Source organism: Ursus americanus, chromosome 27 (assembly GCF_024610735.1).
Source record: "Ursus americanus isolate L20-20 chromosome 27, mUrsAme1.1.p, whole genome shotgun sequence".
In the NCBI taxonomy this organism is placed as follows: Eukaryota; Metazoa; Chordata; class Mammalia; order Carnivora; family Ursidae; genus Ursus; species Ursus americanus.
In genome coordinates, this window is record NC_142153.1 from 24488123 (window position 1) to 24510430 (window position 22308).

General features: G+C 42.2%; 2 long non-coding RNA genes across 5 annotated transcripts in view; one reads left to right on the top strand and one right to left on the bottom strand.

Moving 5' to 3' along the window:
• The window catches only part of LOC148107642 (uncharacterized), a 123732-nt gene that overhangs the window by 62318 nt on the left and 39106 nt on the right, over positions 1 to 22308 (top strand). The window lies entirely within an intron of this gene.
• Positions 1 to 22308, bottom strand: part of LOC123800914 (uncharacterized) — an 81663-nt gene that overhangs the window by 38387 nt on the left and 20968 nt on the right. The gene's annotated exons all lie outside the window — the stretch shown is intronic.

Here is a 22308-nt window from a genome sequence, read left to right on the forward strand (position 1 = left end):
CAGCTTTACCATTACCCTCCCTGTTCTCCCATTAGCCACTTCCTCCAGGGATGTGATTCATAAATACCTTCCATCAACTTTGGAATGCATTTCTATTTCCGACGTGCACTGCCTCCTGAGAAAGTGCATTGCTCACATATAGTCCGTCCTCTTTGTTCTCAGATTGCCATTTGCAGTGTCAGTGGGTAGAGAATAGATATCTATTTATATAATATATGGTTAGACAAAAGCAGGATAAGGGTGAGCCCCATCACACCACCCACCACCACCAGCAAACATGTTTGTAACCACCTTTCTCAGGAAAGTAAGATGGGTGTCAGGAAAAGCACCATTCAGGGCACATCCCTGGGGACAGGAGAATTTCTAGGACAGCACTGAGAATCAGCAGTCACTATGAAGGTAGGCCAGCTAAAGGAGTTAGAAGCAAAAGCTGAACTTGGCCTCTGTCTGAGGCCTAGAGGGAGGTATTTCCCACCCGTAGTTATTCTGCTCCACCCTGTGGCTGTCTAGGTCAGGCTTCTCAAGCCTCCCTGGGCAGATGAATCATTCCGGGATTTGGCTGAAACACAGTTCAATGGTTCAGTAAGTCTGGGGTGGGGACTGAGAGCGTGCATTTCTAGCAAACTCCCAGGTGACGCTGATGCTGCTGGTCCCATCCACACTTTAACCAGCAGGATCTAGAAAACCACCACCTAGTGGGTTGGGACAGAGAGATTGCACTTGATTCTCATTCCATAGAACAACTCACTTCTGTGTTTCTGTGTTCTCATGAATATCATTCCTTTATACAACTCTTGATCTTGGCTCTATATTATAATCACCTGGGGGGCTTTTTAAAACTTGATTCCCAGGTCACACGTGAGTAAAACTACATCAGAATCTCTGTGGGTGTGATCAGAATGTTTAACCTCTCACTGGGAGGATGAGGAAGGCTGAAAAGATCCCCCAAAAATCTGGCTCCAAGCTATGCTGCTGACATTTTTAAGTCTGGGTCTTTCCTTTGCCTTCGTTAACCTGAAAGTCGACTGGAAATAATTCCTTCAGAAGTCTATTTGCAAAGAAAAGTCACCTTCTTTGGAAACAGAGAAGATAATTTCAAGGAGACAACAGTGGAAGAAAGTCCATACAGTAGCTAAAGACTGAGTTTTTCCTTGATTTCTCTGTGATGGAATTATAAATTGATTCAGGATTTTACCATTCACTTCTATATCTTATAGACCTATTCTTTGAATCATGTTGGAAGAAACGAATGATTTTTTTTTTTCTCCAAGAAGGTGCAACACTTTAGACAAAAATCCGACTGATTATCTAGGTAATTAAATAATCACTTATAGGTTCTGGGAGTTGATGACACCATGAGACAGGAGTTTCAAATAGGTGAACCATTAAAAAGGGAAAAGCCTTTTTTCTCTGAAGTTGGCTCATTCGAGCAAAACTAGAACTGAAACCATGTTATTTTAAAAGCCAAACTGAGATGAAGAAGAGTTTTTAAAAATACAAAACATGTTATTCAGGGTGCCTGGGTGGCTCAGTACGTTAAGAGTCTTACTCTTGGTTTTGGCTCAGGTCATGTGATCTCAGGGTTGTGAGATTAAACCCCAAGTCCATGGAGTCTGCTTTAGATTCTCTTTCTCCCTCTCAGCTTCTCCCCCTGCTCCTTCTCACTTGCTCTCTCTCAAAAAAAAAAAAAAAGTAAAAATAAAACCTTTTGAAAAAAACATGATATTCATTCCAGTTTTTAGTTTTTCATTCATCTTTTCAAGTATCTGTGATTACTGTGATTATGATTCATTGCAAAAAAAAAAAAAAACCCAAAAACAAAAAGCTCCTTTTCTACAAATCAACCCGTATGTGATATATATTTTAAATCCCTATAATTCATTTGAAATTTTTTATTCTTATGATCCTCCAATTCTTTTCATAATGTCCTTATGATATAGGTTGCTAGTACATTTGTCCCCCACCAACAGGAAAAAAGCGCAAAACATTGACTGGGAAACAGCACACCCAGGCTGAATAAAATAGCCTCATCTCAGGAAATCGGAGAAAGCTTCGAAGTTCTGAGCCAATGTATCGTTCAGCCCATTGAGCATGTCTAGTAATGACATTCACTTGATACCTGAGAATTAAGTTTTCAGAATTGCCCAGAACATATGCATGCATTCATCCACACATTCATTCAGCAGGTATTTACTGAGGGCCTATTACGTTCCGAGCACTATTCTTAGGTGCAAAATATGGAAGTCATGGCCTTTGGCCTCAAGAACTTAGAGGCCATTGGGAGAAGTCAACTTATAAACAAAGAGGCAACGTGATACAAAGATGAACTCAGATGCTGGAGTCAGACAGATGGAGATTTGAATCCCAGCTCTGCCACTTTCTTTCTTAGCTGTATGATCTTAAGTTATTTACAGCCTCAGTTTCCACATCTGTAAAATCGGGATAATAGAATCTATGTCAGAGGGTTGCTGTGCAGGGTCAATGATATCTTAACCCTTCATGTAAACCACTTATCCCAGCGCCAGAAGTAGACTAAGCAAGCTAGGAATGCGAGGCCACGTACAGCTCAGTGGTAGCTCAAAGAGGACAGACTGGTCTGACTGAGTGGACAGAGGCACTTCTGTTTCAAGACCTTATGAATATAAGTAATACTGTGTTAAAGTCAGTTAGCCAAGAGCAGAGGGGCGATATCTCTAGAGTCGCTCTGTAGCCACAAAACATTCAACTTTTGAAGGACAGAGATACCCAATTATCTGAGGAGCTGAAATCAGAGAGGATCTTGATTAGCCTGAGAATGTGCAGTAAGATTTGATTCTTCCTGTCTCCTTGTGAATATACTGATAGCATATATTTCCTGTACATGCATATCCTGTTAGAAAATAGATATCATGATAAGGGTCTCATCAGAGTGTCATTACTGTCAAAACAGAAAATGCATGTGAAATTCTAAACAGTAAAGCATTGTACAAATACATGCCTGCCCCAATTATGCAAGACAAGATGAGGTACTCTCTCCAAAAAGCATGCCAGGCAGTCCTGAGTGGTGGCCACGATAGTTTTTCCAGAGCCATCCGGCTGACCTCTGCTCTTCTCTGCCCCCAGTTCCCCACCCCCTCCAAATCTGAGTCTAAAAAAAAATCAGTCTTCCCACCTAGGGGAACTGGGCACAGTTGATGAAGAGAGGCCCTGAGAATAATGAGGACATTGAGTAAGAAAGAATGAGTCAAGCAAATTCCACAGACTGGTCAGAAGTTAGAAAGGTCTTAGTATGCAAGGACCCATCGCCCTGGAGAGAAAGGGAAAATACACAAGGCGGATGGCACCTCCATTTGCCTAAGGAGGATGAGTCAAGGATTAGAAGATCAAAAATACACTTGCCCAGGGGCGCCTCGGCGGCTCAGCTGGTTAAGCATCTGACTCTAGATTTCGGCTCAGGTCGTGATCTCAGGGTCCTGAGATGGAGCCCCACATTGGGCTTCAGGCTGGGCGTGGAGCCTGCTTAAGATTCTCACTCTCCTTTCCCCTCTACCCCTCCCCACCCAGCGCATGCTCTCAATCGCGCGTGCTCTCTCTCTCAAAAAAAAAAAAAAATCAATTAATTAATAAAAATATGCTTGCCGGAAACTGTAAGATGAGTAAATAGTAGCTGGAGTAACAGTGAGCTAGGGCAGATGGGAACCCACACCAAAGAGCATATGTTAGAAAGCTCATACCGTGCCGGGACTGAAACACAGACAGAAATCAGAGTGTTGACAGCCCCCCATGCACGGGCACTGTCATGTTTGCCTGCCCGCCATCTGAATACCTGTGAGGAATCCACCATTCAGTGAGTCTTGCTAGGAAGAGAGATCCTGGGATTTGGAGTTTGGAGCAAGGGAAACAAAGCAACAGGAATCTCTTCCCTGCCCCAGTACGGGGACATCCAGCGGCCGGTGGTAATAACAGCATGTCCTAACCACCCCCTTCTTTGGCTTGGCGAGTAGAGCTGCTGGATGCCAGCTGTCATCTTATCTGACCTGGGGATCTAGCCAGCTCAAGGACTCAGATTCTAGGGGCTGGCTGTTTCCTCAACCTTTCACCAGCACCCCTTCACCTCTAAGGTGCCTTCTCAGACTTTTTTGTCCTGATCATTGCCTTGACCCCATGAAATTTTAATACTACAGATACTCAGTGTATCTGTTTACGTTCTATGGCCCTTTGTAAAGCGTCTAAAGACCATTGTAATAGTTAAGCTTTTGTTCGCTTGGCCAAAAATAATGTTCACCTGTTTTCTGGTGGCCACCTGTTTTCAAGATCGCCCCCACTGAGAAGGTGTGGAGTCCTTTCTCCTGCTTATGTGGACCAGAGTCAGTCTCATATGAGCCCCATCTCTTGCTGGTAAACCCAAATCCATAAAGTTGATCTTATTCTCATGTAACCTACATCAGAACTTTATAGGATTCTGTTAAAATTTAAAAATTTGGAAGAAATTAATATTTTTAAAAATACCAATAATGGCTGCCCTCTATGTATTTGTGCCAAGTGTTTTACACATTAGCTAGTTCACTCCCCACACCACCGTATGTACATGTCATTAGTTCTGCTTTACAGATCAGGACCCTCGAGTTCAGGCAGATCAATAACTGGGACAAGGTTACCCTGCTGGTCAGTGGCCGAGGGAGAAGGTGGGCCTTAAACTGTGGTGCAGAGTAAGATACACTCCCTGCTCACGTTGCCTCACGGGAAGTTTGCCTAGGCGCTTGAAACAGAGCTGTTTGCAGAGCGGATAGTTGTTTTAAAAATATTCATTTGTGGGGTGCCTGGGTGGCTTGGTGGGTTAAGCCTTGGACTCTTGATTTCGGCTCAGGTTATGATCTCAGGGTCGTGGGATTTAGCCTTTGTCGGTTCCTCTCTCAACGGGGAGTCTGCTGTCCCTCTCCCTCTGCCCCTCCTTCCTCTCTCTCCCTCTCTAATAAATAAATAAATAAATAAATAAATAAATAAATAAATCTTTTTAAAAAATATTCAATTGCTTTCCCATTTACAGTCCCGTGTGTCTTACCTTCCCCTTAGTCAGCGTGAGATAGTAAATGGGGTAGGGATGAAATTTCATTCGCTAAGTAGCGCATGTACCAGCCAAACAGAACAGATCAGGCAGCAGCCAATCACAACAGACCAGGCATCAGCCAATCACAACGGTCCAGGCGAGACATTCTGAAAGAGTCCTAGTGGCACCCGTTTTGCCCTCTGCTACCTTTGACCCCTTCCTCCTAAGGAAAAGGCCTGTGTGTGGCACATTCTGGGGACTTAGAGCAGCAGCTACTTAGCTACCATTGTGGAAGCATTTTAATATCTACCAGTTGATAGAGTCATATCTGGCGTATATAGTTATGTGTGTATGTGGCATTTACATGAGGGCACTAGGAAAGTTATAGGAGAAAGCAAAGAAAGTTAAGAGAAAAAAAGTAAATATTCAGCCTCTAACATTCAAAATGGCATTTTGAAGTAAGAAGATAGACTTGAAAACCAAAATCTGTTGAGAGATTTTCTAAATGTCTTCCTCAAAAATATGGAGAATCAAGTCTACAGGGCTCAGCGGGCTTTTGTTTCCTAGTGTAGAGAATATCTGAGTTATGAAGGACATTGCCCTAGGGTAGGAAGACAATAGAATCTATTGAGAGGAAAGGAGCCTGAAGCCCAACCCCTCTAGTCCAGAAGGGTTTGAGGAGGGAATAGGAGACAAAGGGAAGCAAGGAAGGCAGAAGCCAGAATATTCATCTGCACTTCACTCTTCTCACCTAACCTGGAGCGGGGGGGGGGGGGGGGGGGGGGGGGGGGGGGATTTAAAAACATCGGTTTGAGTAAAGTGACTCCCAAAAGGAAAGGCGGCTTTCTCTGCTTCCCCTGCCTTAGCTTCGGCACCTCCAAAACGGTACAGGAGTGATGCTCAGAAGGAGGCAGTGAAAGAAAGATAGATGAATAGTTTTGATGTGTTGCTCCTGCCTCTTCCCATGGTATAAAGTGGCCCAGAGGGGATCCAGAAACTCCAGGGCTAGAGGACTGGCAGAGGCCTGGCATGAAGATAGAGACGCTGATAAAGGCAGCATCTTTTAAGATGTGGAGCAAATACTCAGAACCATGGGTGGTGGGTGCAGTTCCTTGTGGAGATGCATGAAGACCACCCAAAGGAGGATAAGCAGAGGCTATTCATCAGAGTTTGCCCTCGCAAGGAGTCAGCCACTGTCGCTTGTGTTTTTGCAGAGCCTGGAAGACAGGCAGAGGAATGGGGAGGTTTTATAGTGGGGAAAAAAGGGAAGGCTTCAGATATGCGGTGATTGGAAGCTGTGAGCATGGGGAAGCTGTAGACAGACTAATTAGAAGGCTGACATCCTATGCGATTGGCTAAGGGTACATGTTTAGTTTTCTCTGGTTGGTCTGAAGTTGGAAGCAGAGAAAAAAATTAGAGAATCAATCAGTTATTAATCAAGCCCTGGCCATTTGGGGCTGATTCTTTAGGAAGCTATCTTTTGGCTTCCTGGATTGTTATTAGAGATAGCAGTCTGACCTTCTTCAAGCCTGACTTCTAGCAGGCTGGCTTCCCGGGCCAGTTATTGTAAATGGGTGATTTCCTGGGCGGTTCGTTTCAGGTGGTGGGTCAGAATTCTGTTTTTCTCCATGGCCTGGCCATTGTCCATTCGTGTGTTCTGTCTCTCAACCTCAACCCTAAAGGCCACATGGGACCAGTCATGTCTTAGGGTTATGAGTTTGGCTGAGGAGTAAGCCACCTCTCCCCAGCAGAGATCAGTGAAGATCCAGTGGAACTGGGTAAAACAGAGAACACCCCTCTTCAGCCAATACGCAGACTATAATGTGGAACAATGCGTTTTCAGAGAGGTAAGCACCATAAGGTTGGCAAAATTGTTACAGAGACTCTGCCCCCCCCTTCTCCATATCTGTCCACCTCTGCCCACCACCCGCTTTTAGGCATTGGGGTCCTGCTGCTTGCCTGCTTCTTTTCGCTCAAAGGAAAGACTCTGACGTTGGTCATTTGTACTTTATTTCAAATTAGGGTAGGCATTGTCCTTAATTTTTTATCTATACACTGTTTACTATTTATTATTCTATAATTATTATTTCATTTAGTTATGAAACAGGAGGTTATATATAATTTTAAGGCTATGGGTCTTTTTTTTCAGAGCTCCTGAAATCACAATACATTGGCTCTTAGCTGATTTATTAGGTTGACCTTTATGAAATTGCTGGAATTCATCGTTTTTGTTCCACAAAATAGCAATTTCATAAAGTCCAACCCAAAAACAAACTAGTGTCATGAGTTTTACTCCTAGGAACCAACTGGGTGACACGAAAATACTTTTTAAAAAATTACAAGACCACTTTAAAATTCTCCCTTTTATTTAGGAGAACTGCTGAGATGTTTGCCCCTCCCCACTTCAAAAATACACACAATGGTAACCAACTCCTATTATTTGTTTAAAGTGTGGAGGGAGAAACTAAAAGCACATCGCTCTCTAATTCAGCAGAAGGACTTAACCATTACAGGGGAACAATTTTCTGAACCATATTTTACTTCTTTCATTTATCCACTCTGGCGTAGAGACCTTCTTTTAAGCCTCAGAGTGATACATTTGAATTTCTCTCCCGGATATGATAATGAATAAAATTAAATGTAATCTCCTCTGCAGAGAGTTGGCGAAGGGAAGGCAGAGGGAGGTTGAAAACCGTGTTGTTAGCCTGTAAAGAAATATAGATGCCAATATTAGCTAAACCACAAGCGGTTACACGTTCCTCCCTGGTTATCAATTAAGGGGAAGCCATCACAACTCCCTGATGTTGAAAAGTGGGCTTGTCATTGATTTTCTAATGTGCTGGTGGAAATTTTGTCAGCCACTGTCAATTTAAAGCCCCATGTAATTACACTTCTTGCAAGAGAGATTCTGAGTGTATTTTCCGTCCCAAAGCCTTGTCCCCAAATACTATTTCATGGTAAATCAAAAGGGAGGTTGCAGCAATTGGTATCACAAGGGCCACATAAAGCTCCCTGAAGACTTTTCCTTTAATTAATGAATTAGACGCTCTATCTCTCCTATGGAGACCATCTGAGTCATTTCTCTTTCCCACTAGAGTGAAAACCTTTCACATGTGGGACAAGTTCAAGGTCGGGGAGTACTGTCACTGAAATTCCTGAAGCAAAAGAGCTGTCTACCAGGTTACATCAGATTTTTCTTTATGGACAGAAGGATATTCTATTGACATAACGATAAAGTCAATTCCTCTTGTCTCTGATTATTTTAGAGATCACACTTAGCACATATGAGTATTTCTTCCCCTCCCTTGATACTTAAAGGCAGCCTTATGATGTATTTTATGTTGCTAGTTTTTCTTATTTCTTTTACGTCATAAATCCAGTGAGAGAAGAAGCACCCATTTCAATACTGGCCATAAATTCGTATCTATTGAGTAGTAAGGGGACCTTCATCTACACAGGCTGGACCCTGTGCAACTCTTGAGAACCCAGGATAGAATACAAGCTAGCACTGTTGCTAAAAGGTATTGATTTGAACACTGGATTCAAATTCTAGGCATTAAAGTTTGATAGTTTTCTCATAATAATGGGGGATTTTGAGAAGCAAGTGGAAAGAAAGCTTTTCTATGCCTGGACACCAAAGAGAAGCACATGCGGGCCTTAGCCAAGGTTAGATGATTTTCAAAGGCAAGAGCCAAAGGAAAGCAGATAACTGACACTGTCTCCTGTGTCCTCCCTCAGAAAGGAGCCCTGGGGTTCTGGCCTTTCCACGTCTCTCCCACTCACAATGCCTGCTGTGTGCTACAAAACGGATTTTGCTCTGGCCCCTTGGCAAGATCTCCTCTCTCTGAATTCTCTAATAATGTCTCTACAAGGTTTCTGTACACCAAAGAAATATAAAACCAAAGATATCACAGGAAAAGTCAGAAAAACCTCACCCTCATCTTCACCCCTGGGAGCCATTCAATGTGAGCGTTTGGCACAAAAAAAAAAAAAAAAAAAAAAACCAAACATGTAAAGAAAAACAAAACAAACAAAAACAGCCCCTTGACTCTTTGTTCCTCTTTGTTCTCTTTGTTTGAAATGAAAATTTCACCTTGGAAATCAGGAACAAAGAAAATGGCCAGAAAACATAAAATCCTCCCGCGTTGGCTTCCGGCACGGGGGCTCCTGCACTGCCCGTTGATGCCTTTGCCAGATAACCCATTGCAGGCGTAAAAACCTCCAAAGCCCGGCAAATACATCATTCTGAAAGCTGGGGCTTCCCAAGGGTAGCATCAGAGATTATCAGTCAGGCAGAAATGTTAACATCCATTTTCCCATCGTTGTGAAGGCTTTTGTTGATGCGGGGTTTTTTTCCTTTGCAGAAAAGGCACAATGCCCTGCATTATGGGAACATTTTATGCAAAGCAGTTAGACTCTGTGAAGCTGCTCTGTGTTAGTCACTGTCCCCCAAGCAAATGCCCATTACGGAGGGATTTTCATCCCAGTGCAAAGTCACCTCACATGGCCCTCATATGAAAGGGTTGACACGGCTTGTCTCCACTCCCAGGTGAAAGGATCAGGCTTTGAGCTGACTGAACTCTCAATGGCGGCCCAGCCAAGGGGAGGCTCTATCCCACAGCAGGAAAGGGAATCTTCCAGGTCTCCTTTCCTGAAACTAAAAAGCAGGTCAGACCCTGGGTCAGTCTAACACTAGGAATCATGGGATTTCTGAGCTGGGAGCAGCATCTCATTTTATCTGCTTACCTCCACAGAAAAACTGAAGCCTAGAAAGGGGATGGGGCTTGCCCAAGGCCAGGGAGCCCATTCATAGTGATTCAGCATTGTATTTACTGGGCCACACACTGCCTATATTCATTCATTTCCTTAATAAGTAAAAATACTAAAGCAGGGTTCTGAAGAGCTAATAATAAATAAGATAAAACCTATGCCCCCTACAGACACTCACAGTCCAGAAGAGGAGGCAGAAATAAAGAGATAGACATGATGGCAAAAGATTGAACAACCTCAGTGCCTCTTATCAGGGAACTGGTTAAATCAGTTGCGATACATCCATACCGTGGAATATTAGGCTGTTGTGAAAACAGTTCTAGGCAGATCTGTAGTACCGATGTGGAAAGATCTCCAAGTTGTATTGCTGGGTGAAAAAAGCAAAGTCTGTGTTTTTCAAATGTAAAATGATAAGCTTGGATTTGTTTTTAAGGACTTTTTCTAATTTATTTGAGAGAGAGTGAGAGCAAGAGAGATCACAGAGGGAAAGGAAGAGAGAGAAGCAGACTCCCCACTGAGGGGAGAGCCTGACACGGGGTTCGATTCCCAAGATCATGACCTGAGCCAAAGGCAGACACTTAACCAACTGAGCCACCCATGTGCCCAGATGGATTTGGATTGTATCAGTGGTTTTCTGAACCTTTTAAAAAATTATGGTAAAATATACATAACAAAATTTACCATTTGAGCCATTTCTAAGTGTATAATTCAATGGTATTAAGTATATTCACCTTATTGCGCAACCATCACCACTACCCATCTCCAGAACTTTTTTCATCTCCTCAAACTGAAATTCCATACCCTTTGAACATTAACACCCATTTCCCTTCGTTACAGCCCCTGGCAACCACCATTCTAGTATCTGCCTCTACGAATTTTTTTAAGATTTTATTTATTTATTTATTTGAGAGAGAGAGCATGGGAGGAGGGCAGAGGGGGAGACGTTCAAGCAGACTCCCCACTGAGTGCAGAGCCTAATTTGGGGCTTGATCTCACAACCCTGAAATCATGACCTAAGCTGAAATCAAGAATCCGATGCCCAACCGACTAAGCCACCCAGGCATCCCTGTCTCTGAATGTGACTACTCTAGGTACGTGCAATATGTGCCTTTGTAACTGGCTTCTTTCACTTGTCATAATGTCTTCAAGGTTCATCCAAAGTTGGTTGTTGCATGTGTCAGAATTTCACTCCGTTTTAAGGCTGAATACTATTCCATTGTACACACATCTCACATGTTATCTAGTCCTCTGTCAACACTTTGGGTTGCTTCTACCTCTTGGCCATTGTGAATAATGCTCTTATGAATACAGATGCACAAATATCGCTTCAAGTCCCTGCTTCCAATTATTTTGATTTTACACCCAGAGGTGGAATTGCTGGGTCATATAGTAATTTTATATTTAACTTTTTGAGGAACCCTTATACTGTTTTCCACAGGGGCCGCACCATTTTACATTCCCACCAATGGTGCACAGTGGTTCCAATTTCTCGATGTCCTTGCCAACACTTGTTATTTTCTGGTTTTTGTTTTGTCATAGCCGTTCTGACGGATGTAAAGTGATATTTTATTGTGGTTTCAATTTGCATTTCCCTAGTGATTAGTGATGTTCAGTATCTTTTCATGTGCTAATTGGCAATTTGTAGATCTTCTTTGGTGAAATGTCTGTTCAGGTCTTTTGTCCATATTTTAATTGGGTTATTTATTATTTTGTTGTTGAATTCCAACCTTTTAAAATCTGTGGAAACTACTATCTTTAATGAAATTGTTTATCTAAGCCCAATATACAAAACAGGAAAAGGCAATGCAACTCCAGTTGATTTGGATTAATGTGGAGGGCCTAGAGCTTTGGCCCAGACCTTCCCAAGGGATCCTCATCCCAACTCTCTCCCCTCTATCCCTCTTGTGCCTCCCTCCAGCAGGAGGTGGCCTCTGGGACACGTCCATGCAAACCTCAGCACTCGCAGAACTGAGAAGGTTTGAAAACCACTAGACTAGATAACCTCCAGGTCATCTCTCAGGTATCAGGCTGTGTTTATGTGCAAAATTGCCAAAGTTTAATTTGCATAAAAGAAAAAGCTATTTAAAGTAAGGGAAGCTTCACCAATACTTACTTTCAGAGGGTTTGCTGTGAGGTTCACTTCCTTCCAGGAAGTCCCTTCAGTTTAACATGTAGGTCAGATTTATGCAACATTTTTATGAAACTCTATGAAGGTTTTATTCATGTGTTACCATTCTTGGAGTAAATCTGAATGCTCATCATGTCCTTTGGAGCACATTGCCTGGTAAGTCTGTTTGCAAAGTTTTTAAAAAATAATATGTTACTAGAATTATCCCTGTAGTACGTAGATGGCAAATTTTCCTTAATTTTTTCTCCCTTCCCTATATCCACCCTTTCGGCCCTTGCAATGTAACATTGTGGCCCCTTCATTAAGAAGTAGAGTCTGTTTTTCCATTTCCTGTGTCCGGGCTGGCCTTGTCATTTGTTTCCATCACTAGAAAGAGGTAGAGACTGTGCTGGACCAGTTCTGAGCCTCATTTCTACTCTCATTCTTAGAATCCTGTCCAGAGACAGTGAAAACAAGCCTGGCCTAGCCTGTCTAATAATGAGAAACAAGTGGTTCTATCATCTTGTTGCCCCAGTTCACAGCCAGCCAATAGTCACACATGTCACTAAAGCCACCCTAACCAATCCAGCCCCAACCACTCTACCCACTGACCACAGATACATGAGAGAACCCAACACAGATCAGTAGAAATGCCCAACTGGCCCATAACCCATGAGTAAAACTGAATGCTGCTTGTTCTAGGTTGCTGAGATGCTGGGTGGTTTATTACATGGCGGTGCCCAGCTGACGTTATCACCAACTCCTTCTTATAATAAAATCTGAAGTGTCAGAGGAGGCGGTACAAAAGAGGTAGCAGTTCTGAGATCCTTTTGGGTCCTCTACGGCTTAAATCTTTCTCTTAGTACCTTCTTCTTCAACAGGTACTTTGCCTTTCACCATCAGAAAGAAAGCACTACGAATTGAGTTCAAGGGGATTTGCACAAACCACAGAAGGGCCTGGAGAAAATGTGTCATTTCAAAATTCTCAGAGATGGGTAGAAACAAGTAGCTGGGTCCACCAAGGAAACATCCCTTGGAGGGGTTTTGTCCCCTACCGCCACGTGCTTGCAGTTGATAAGCCACATTTCTGTATGACACCCTCAAGCTTCACCAACATCATCTGAAGTCACTTCAGAAACAACATGTTTTTGTTTCTATTTGACTACGCAATGTTAAAAACAAAACCAAAAAGCAAGTAGAAATAACATTATATGTAATGCCCTTCCCACGTCAGAGAGTAGAGGGCCACAGTTGAATCCCAAATGCAAAAGGGAGTGCAAATCCTGAAATATGTCCTCTCTGTAAGCCCACAAGGGCTAGCCTTCTCTGTGTCAGGAGTAGCCCTGCAGTCATTTCCACGGTTAATTACAGGCAACCCTCCCCAGTATCAGATGGTCACCACAGCTCGGCCTTCTGGCTCCCATTTTCCCAAAGGCTGGGAGGTCTTTCTTTTGTGAGAGCTAAGCAGGAAGAAGGAAAATGAGACTAATTTATGCAAATGTATGCCACATAAATCAGACTGTGTCTGCCAGATAGCACAAATCGCAGACTTTCCCACTCTGCACAGAGAGCTCCAGACACCAGTTCTTTACTTTGGTGGCAGTGTACCTGGGTCACCAGCTAGGTTTTGCCGCAGTAATCTGTTTCTTTACCTTCAAAGAAAAAACAGGCACACTTCAATCTAACATACAACACGAATAGGTAAATCTACAAAGGGCGCGTCCACGTCTGAAATTCAGCAGGCCGGCAGAAAGGTAGAACATTTTAACTTAAGATCGAGTAGAATAAGAAAGAATTTTAAAAGGGAAGAATTTGAAAAAGGAGATGAGCACTTGGTCAACATTAAATATCTCAGGGACGTGGGAGATCGGGGAAACTCAAAAGAAACAATTATTTTTTGTGAGCTTTGTAAGCTCAACAGCCTTAGAATAATGGTGGTGGAAGCCAAATGAGAGCAGCTTTAGGAATGAGCAGGAATTGAGTGAGTAAAGATAGTGGGCGTGTTTATAGGAAATTGAGGGAGGAGAGATAAGAAATGCAGATGTAGTTGAAGGGGCAGAAGAGGTCAAGGAAAGAATTGTTCTTGGTGAGCAGGGTAATGAATTGCAGAAGCGTGACTAACCCAGAGCAGCTAGCAAACCGAGATTAACTGCATCAGGGAGAAAGGGGGCAAAAAGACTGTCCCAAAATAGGCAAGAGGAGACAGCATTCAGATAGAACAGGTTTAAAACTTACCTTTCTGGTGCTGAAATGTGCAACTTTATCTCCTTGTCTGTCATAGAACCTAATTTAGCTTATTAGCCATTTCAACTCAGGATCTCTGTCACTTTGGGTTTAAAGTAGGGTCAATTCAAGATTTAAACTCGGGTAATGGAATGTTAAAGATTGTCCTCCTCCCTCTTCTTCTCTGTTCCCCAGGAGGGATCTGACTTTCCATGGTCCTGGCACTTTGGCTTCCGCTGCAGTGTAGGTGGCTGTGCCTGGTCGTGGGCCCCATCATGACCTGACACACGCTGCTCACGTCCTTTCTCCCACATTCCCACAGTTTCTGCTCTCACATTCCATCGTCTCTGCATGCTCCTCAACAGGACGTCTGTGCTCAACCACAGCCTGGCAGACAGGGGGCGCTTATCTGCCACATATCATGCTGAAGGGCTGCTCTCTGGCCCAGCCACCTCTTCACCATGCCTCTAGCCACTGTCCAGCCACCGCACACACGTACATGCGGACCTAGTCTGTGAGTCTTCTAGAGTCTCCAGCTAATTCCTGATAAACGAGGCACTGGTCTCTCTGTCTGGAATCCCTCAAACTTTTCTGGTGTTCTGATACTCTCCCATCAGCCAGCAGAGTGTGGGGTTACCACTTCTCAGGCAACATCTAGCTATTAAACCCCAACCATTTCTCTTTCCTCCTCCCTGTTGGACCAGCTGTGGGAAATTTCATGGCCATTCCCAGTGGCCATTCCTAGATGCTGCTTTTTGGATTTGAGGGAAGATATACTTGTAGTTAGTCTTAATGTTTTTATTATTTAAAAAAAAATTGAAAATAACTAACTATAAGTTCCACTCAAGAATCTACAGCAGAAACCACTAAATAAACTAAAAACAGGCTGGAAATAGGCACCGGTTAAAAAAAAAAAAAAAAAAAGCAGCCAATATGTTCACTATTAATTCTCGTGGACTTCCCTCAAATCCCACTCAGTAACCCTGGATGCCCTCATCCTTCCTCTTCTAGAAAGTCAAGTCTCTGTTGGCATCTCATCCATGTCAACAACTGTAGAGGGTCTGAGATTTTACTCTCCTTGCAAGCTAACCAGTTAACCCATCACAGATTCATGGATGTTGGCACGAGACATGAGACTCCTGGGTCAGAGACAAAGAACTTTATTACAGCAGTACCAATAGCTAGGGCATTAGCGTTTTCTTGCTCTGATTCTCCAAGTCTCAGATTCCGGAGTGACATGAAGAGAACCTGGTGTCTCCTTCACATGCAGTGGATTGAGTTATGAGAGAGGAACTCTGAGTTTAGGGAATCCAAATCTTTTCTAATAGGCAGCAAGCATACCTGCCATTTGCTCTGTAGGGAGACATTATCTCTATCTTTCGAGATGGCTTGCTATACGAACATCCTGGAAAAGATATTCCAGAACAAATGCAGCCCGTGCCTCTGCTCAGAAACTACAGAAATGCAAGAAACCCGTGGAAAATTGTCTTCTAACAGGGTGGGGCCCTGTTAGTTTTCGGTAACCTATAGAATGTTTACAATTACATTGTTTCATCATTTCACTGAGAACTTGGGAGAAAGAAAGAGCCAAGTGTGTGTTTGGAATGTCATCTTTGTCTCTGAAATGCTGAAATTTGCCTGAACTTTGTTATGACCATGTTTCGCTCTCATAAAAGATATACTTAATTTATTTTAAAAGGAAGTTTTTTATGTATATGATAGAGTGTAACATGTTATGCATGTTTTACCATTTCTTTCATTCTGTGTACTCGTAATTGCATTTTATCCACATGGCCCTAGTGAACATCACCCATCATGTCTATTGCTATAGATGGAGGGAGAGGTGGGGAAAAGCTGCCTTTGAGATTAGAAATGTCATATGAAAATATAGTAGCCTTGCTTCAGTCATGCTATGGGAACTAATGTGTCAGATACCCTCTTCTACAGGAGGAGAAAATTTCCCTCAGACAGTAGAAGAGCTGCACTGATTTCTGGAGACAGAGAAAGATAAATCTCTATTTGCTCAAGCTGCCCTTTAACATTTCTAATATGGCAAAATCTTGACTTAAAGAGGAAAAGTGTGGGGTGCCTGGGTGGCTCAGTAGGTTACGCATATGCCTTTGGCTTAGGTCATGATCCTGGAGTCCCAGGATCGAGCCCCATGTCAGGGTCCCTGCTCAGTGGGGAGTCTGCTTGTCCCTCTCCCTCTTGCTCCTCCCCCTACTCATGCTCTTTCTCTCTCTACCTCTCTCTCGTTCACTTTCTCTCTCAAATAAATAAATAAATAAAATATTTTTTAAAAATTTAAAGAGAAAAAGTGGTTATGTCTCCATCATTCCTTCCGAAACCATCTTCAACGGCTTCTCCTCCAACATCCCTTTAATGTTAGATTCTTACTTCCCATATCCAGTCCTCTTTTCTTTTCACTCTACCTCATTTTAGTTGGCCTTATCTATTCCCAGCAAAACAATTACCTTATAGATTGCTAGTATACCAATGTAGCTGCTCCCCAGAACAAGAGATCCGTATATTGACTTTCCCAAGTCACTCCTAGATCAGGTGATCTACCAGGGTTTAGGTCGGTTTTATGATTTGCTAAGGTTGTGTCATATAGTTCGCTCTTAGATAAGAGGAATTAATCTTTCATGTATGAACTTTGGCACACAATGGGCCTTTCATAAATATGTATTGAACGAGTGAATGAGCTAGATAAGAAATAAGGGATGTAGACTGGTAATGGTTAATGATCATGTCTCTATTTGTAGATAGTGCTTTTATATAATATAATTGGCAGTGAACTGTCCTTCATACACATAAATATCACTGCTTCACTATTCATACAGTTCTTTCCTCCCACGCTGGTGATGAATTTGTAGTGAGCGATCTACCATTACTCTTTTGTCTGGTTCTCCTTGTAAAATGAATGGCACATACTGGTGGCCCGATAATAGACACTTCTACCTCCATGCTTCTTCCTTTCCGAGGTCTCCTTATACCTCTCACTCTTACTCTCCTTACACACGTCAGTTCAGTTGAGGATGGGGTAGTCTGGTTATGAAACAGAATGTAAGGAACTATGTCTTATGAGGACTGAAATCAGGACCTCATGTGTATAACACTTGTAACCAGTGAAGAGATGATAAATCTTTGTATTTATAAGAGTTAGTTAAATGTTCAGCTTTACTTTATCTACAATAGCCAAATTATGGAAACAGCCCAACTGTCCATTGACTGATGAATGGATAAAGAAGATGTGGCATATGTATACAAAGGAATGTTACTCGGCCATAAAAGGAATTAACTCTTGCCATTTGCAATGATGTGGAGGGAGCTAGAAAGTATTATGCTAAGAGAAATAAGTCAGTCAGAGAAAGACAGATACCATGTAATTTCACTCATATGTGGAATTCAAGAAATAAAGAGGAAAGGGGGGGAGGGAAGCAAACCAAGAAAGAGACTCGGAACTATCTATAGACAACAAACTGATGGTTATCAGAGGTGGGTGAGGGGATGGGTGAAATAGGTGATGGGAATTAAGGAGGGCACTTGCTGTGATGAGCACAGAGTGATGTATGGAAGTGTTGAATCACCATATTGTACACCTGAAACTAATATTACACTGCATGTTAACTAACTGGAATTTAAATTAAAACTTAAAAAAAAAATAGAAATTAAAAAAGCCAAACTCATAGAAATGGAGAATAGTGGTGGTTGCCAAGGACTGGGGGTGGGGGAAATTGAGAGCTTTGGTCAAAGGTAGAAACTTTCAGTTCGAAGACGAATGACTTCTGGAGATCTAATGTACAAAGTGATGACTGTAGCTAACAATGCTTATTATAAACTGGAAAGCTGTTGAGAGTTTAGATCTGAAATATTTTCACCAATAAAATAATGGTAATCATGTGGAAAAAACAAAGTGCAGCTTGAAGGAACATGCCTTGGGAAGGGGCTCCTAGAGCTAGATAGGTAAATACTCTTTTTTACAGTGAAATTTCTGAGCTTTATACACATTATCAGTAAGGAAAATCTTGAAATATCACTGCAATCACCTCGATTTCCTTAATGTGTATATCGTACATCAGACCGGGGTGGGAGGGGGGCAGAAAATGCAATGAAACCGAAGTACACGTGCAATGTTTGCATCTTCCGCCTCAGAAGTCTGTGTCTCTTTTGGCCAAAATTACTTTCAGAAAATATGAGTCCCCTGTAGTCAGCTTAAAGACTTCCTGGAATGTCATGGCTAAAAATGAATCAAATTCCTAGCTAATTTCCTTCAAGACAAGACAATACAAGAAGATATTACACTGCTTGCTTCTGCCTGGAGTTCCTCCTATCTAAAAATAAATAAGCATATTTAACATGAAAGAAATCCTAAGCCTTAAAAAAAAATCTTGATTTACTGGTTACATGAAACTCTTGTGTGCATACGATTGGTTATACTTGTCCTTACTTTGTCGTGGTTTTCGGCGCTTCTAGGCACACCAAAGAGACATCTTGCTTAAATTACCAAGGTTCTGTGCTTTCAGGAGACACTGGATTAGGAGCAAGGCGCTTCAGCCAGACTCTCCCTGGTCTCTCTGAGCATGTTCACAGCCTCCAGACAAGCCGACTACTCCGAATGAATTTCAAGTATTTGCGAAACTAAGTTGGGTTGATCACCGCCTCTTCACTGTTTTGTGCTCAAGCCTTAATTGTGAAGTTCACTTTTTTTTTCCAATCCATTTTCTATATTTTGTAGAAATATAAAAATATAGGAAACATTCTCTGTGTATTTATATTTTTCTATAGTTGTATATATTGATGAACTCTCCATTCAATTAATTTGGTATGCATTTTGGGAAGCAAGTTGGTAAATGTATCAGAAGTCATGAACTGTTCATAGGTTTCCTCCCTGTAAATCCATGCTTGGGAATCTTTCCTAAACAAAGCACCCTTAACATCTAAAACTTTATTACAGTCTTATAGCGTTGAAAAGGACCCAAATGTTCAATACGAGGGTGCTAATTAATATTAGCAAATATCTGTTATTCTATTAACTCAAAAACTGGATGCAAAATTATATTTTCTATATAATCATAGTATTCACAATGCAAGCACAGTCCTGGCACATAGTAAGAATTTTATAAATATTTGTGAAATGAATAAAGGAATGAGTCACAATTATGTTAAAAAGAAAAGATTCTTGCATAGAAAAAGAGACTGAAGCAGTATTTATACCTGATCTGGTTGTCTCTAGATGATGGAACGAGGCATGATTTTTCCCCCTGTATTTTAAAAGTTATTGTAATTTTTTAAAAAGTTATGATAATTAACACCTAGTAGGTTCATAACAGAGAAAATAAAATTTGTTTTGTGAAAGAAATATGTTCAGGAGCATATTCTGAAAAGTTTAACGCACAAGAAAAATTCAACTGTATCTCTAGGCTTTCATTGTCTAATAACTTTTAAAAAATATGGTCTATAGCCATCTGAAGTAGTATTTCAGATACTAGTTGAGAAATGTCATACATGACATGACGTTATTTATTTATCAATTGTAATCAAACTACCCTTTATTGAGTACCTAATTTATATCAGGTGCCCAGATAACATTATATACCATTGTTGTGTGGGTCTCGGCCTATTGCTGGTGATGCCGTCAGCTCAGAATGCCTGAGACACTCCCCTGGGCCCATACTGCATGGGGTATAGCAGCCCATTGTGGCTGGACTGGCTCTTGTGATTCTCATCATGATCACAGCCACAGCTGAGCAAAAACTGTCAGGGAACTTTGAAGAACAAGATTTATTACACACAGCTCCTGGAGGGCGCATGGCACTCCCAAGTGCCACACAACAAGGTCACAGTAGAAGGGAACGCAGACCAGGGTTCTGCCTTTATGAGGGGCAAGGGTGAGGTGCCTCGGGTTTCTAGGGTTCACTCTGTATTTACAAATTTAAAACATAAGAGCAGGAATTAAGGAGCGGGGAGAAGTGGGGGTCACTCAAGTGATCAGTTATGTAGGTTGCCCAGGGCTTTCTAACAGGGGAGCTTCGTGGAGGCCGGGGCGTGGAGGTGGCCTGGGTAATTACCTAGACGTTCTGCTAGTAGCTATGTTCTGCAGCTGGCAATGTGCTTACTCAGATGGGTGTCTTGGAAATGGATGCTGTGGCAATCAAAAGCTTAATGTCAGGCATTTATACTACCACCATTTAATTTTATTTTATTTTTATTTTATTCCTTCATTTAAAACATTTTTTGAGCACCTGCTAAATACAAGACACTGTTTTAAACACAGGAATATAAAGACAAATAACAAAGAGTCTTTACCATGAAGAAACTATAAGGAGATTTGACCTTATTCAAGGACAGCAGTGCTATACGTGCTAACAGACATTTGCAGGGGCACGAAGGAGGGGTGATCACATCCGGGTCAGAGGAGAGGGTCACAGGAAGGGCTAATAATTGAGCTGAAACTAGGATTAAAAGAAAGCCCTGTTGCCTCCAGGTTGGAGGGAGAGAAGGCAAGTCTGGGACATAGGTCGAGGCTGTAAGAGGAATGACCTGGCTCCTTCTTCAGAAACCATTGGTCGGGTTTCCCCAGGTTCGCACTTCCAAACAGTTATCTATTCAAAATCACAAGCCATTTTTGATGGGAAAGTGGGGGAAAAAAGATATTGCTCTCATTTTTTTGTTTTTTACAGGATATGTGTTCTTGAAGAAGGGATAGAAAATAGTAAAACCCACACGTGTCAGTGAGTGCTTCTTCTCTTGCCTTTACGGGCAAGAGAGTCTTTAAAGATGTGTCTACCATACCACTAATCAATGAAAACCAAAGATGTTTGATAAAATCTATTTGAGAAATCCCAGTAGAACTTTAAAAACATCTTTCCTTTGGGGCACCTGGGTGTCTCAGTCAGTTGAACATCCTGCTCTTGGTTTTGGCTCAGGTCATGACCTCATGGGTAGTAGGATCAAGCCCCGAGTCAGGCTCTGTGCTCAGTATGGAGTCTGGGGATTCTCTCTCTCTCTCTCTGCCCCTGCCCCCGTGCACATGTGCACACACTCTCTTTGTCTCTCTTTCTCAATAAATAAATAAATCTTTAAAAACATCTTCCCTTTTATAATTTCATTTAGTAGGCCTACCTTGAATACCAGGCTGATATATTTGCTAGCCAATAACTCTTCAATAAAATAATGATCACAGGACTTAAGCCACCCCTTGATATAGAAGCCAGATGCCTCTTCAGATCCTGAGGGATTTATTGGTTGATTAGTGAGTTAAGAAAACTGTGGTCAATTCTTCTACTAAAACAGTAAAATTAAGAAAAGTAAATTGGGATTAAAATAAGGCAGTTATTTTTTCATCTATTCACTTTGAAAAGGGATGTTTGCCAGCTACATCCCCCCCACAATGAACTTTCATTGAGTAACTATAGGCAAGATACCACTGGTCTGAGGCCATTAGATGAATTGTGTCATGGCCCAGTGTGGGAGAGAGCTAGCCAACAGTGATGAGAGAACAGAACAAAGACACCATGGTGAAAGCAAATGGCAGAGACCGTCTTGTAGCACAGCGAGCTATGGGGCAGCAGGCACGTCACAATGGGGAAGCTCGTTCTTACCCTTAAGTTGCTTGTGGGACTTAAGTGACCTGAGAGAGTTTAGGTCAGCTTCCTAGCACCGCAGGAAAGGAAAACGAGATCTAAGTCCGGATCTCACTGTCCCGTAACTGCTCTAACTTTTATGGCATCTACAGGTGGTCCTTTTGAGAAAGGAAATGGCTGAACTCCCTCATCAGGAAATGTAAAGGGGCACCTGCTAGTGCATATATTGTAATAAAATAGGTAGCTGTTAGAAGGTGGAGGAGGGTCGGTCATATATTCTCCCAACTGAGGAGGCACTTGGACACGGAAAAACGAATCAAGCCACTCCATACCACTAACAGTGTGGTATTCAGTGTCCCGTGGAAGATCTATGGCAACTGATTCTCTGCCCCACGAGGACCTAAAGCACAGATTTTATGGGGCGAGGGGCATCGTGGTGAGGTCACAGGGTAGTTATCTAAAGTGGCCCTGTCTGTATACCAGTCATCTCTACTACAGACCTAAAGTGGGGTCTTCTTTGTGCCACTTTAGGGAAGATCAGAACAAGCCTTCCCGTATTCCAGTCAGGGCATACACTAACCTCCATAGGGCCCAGA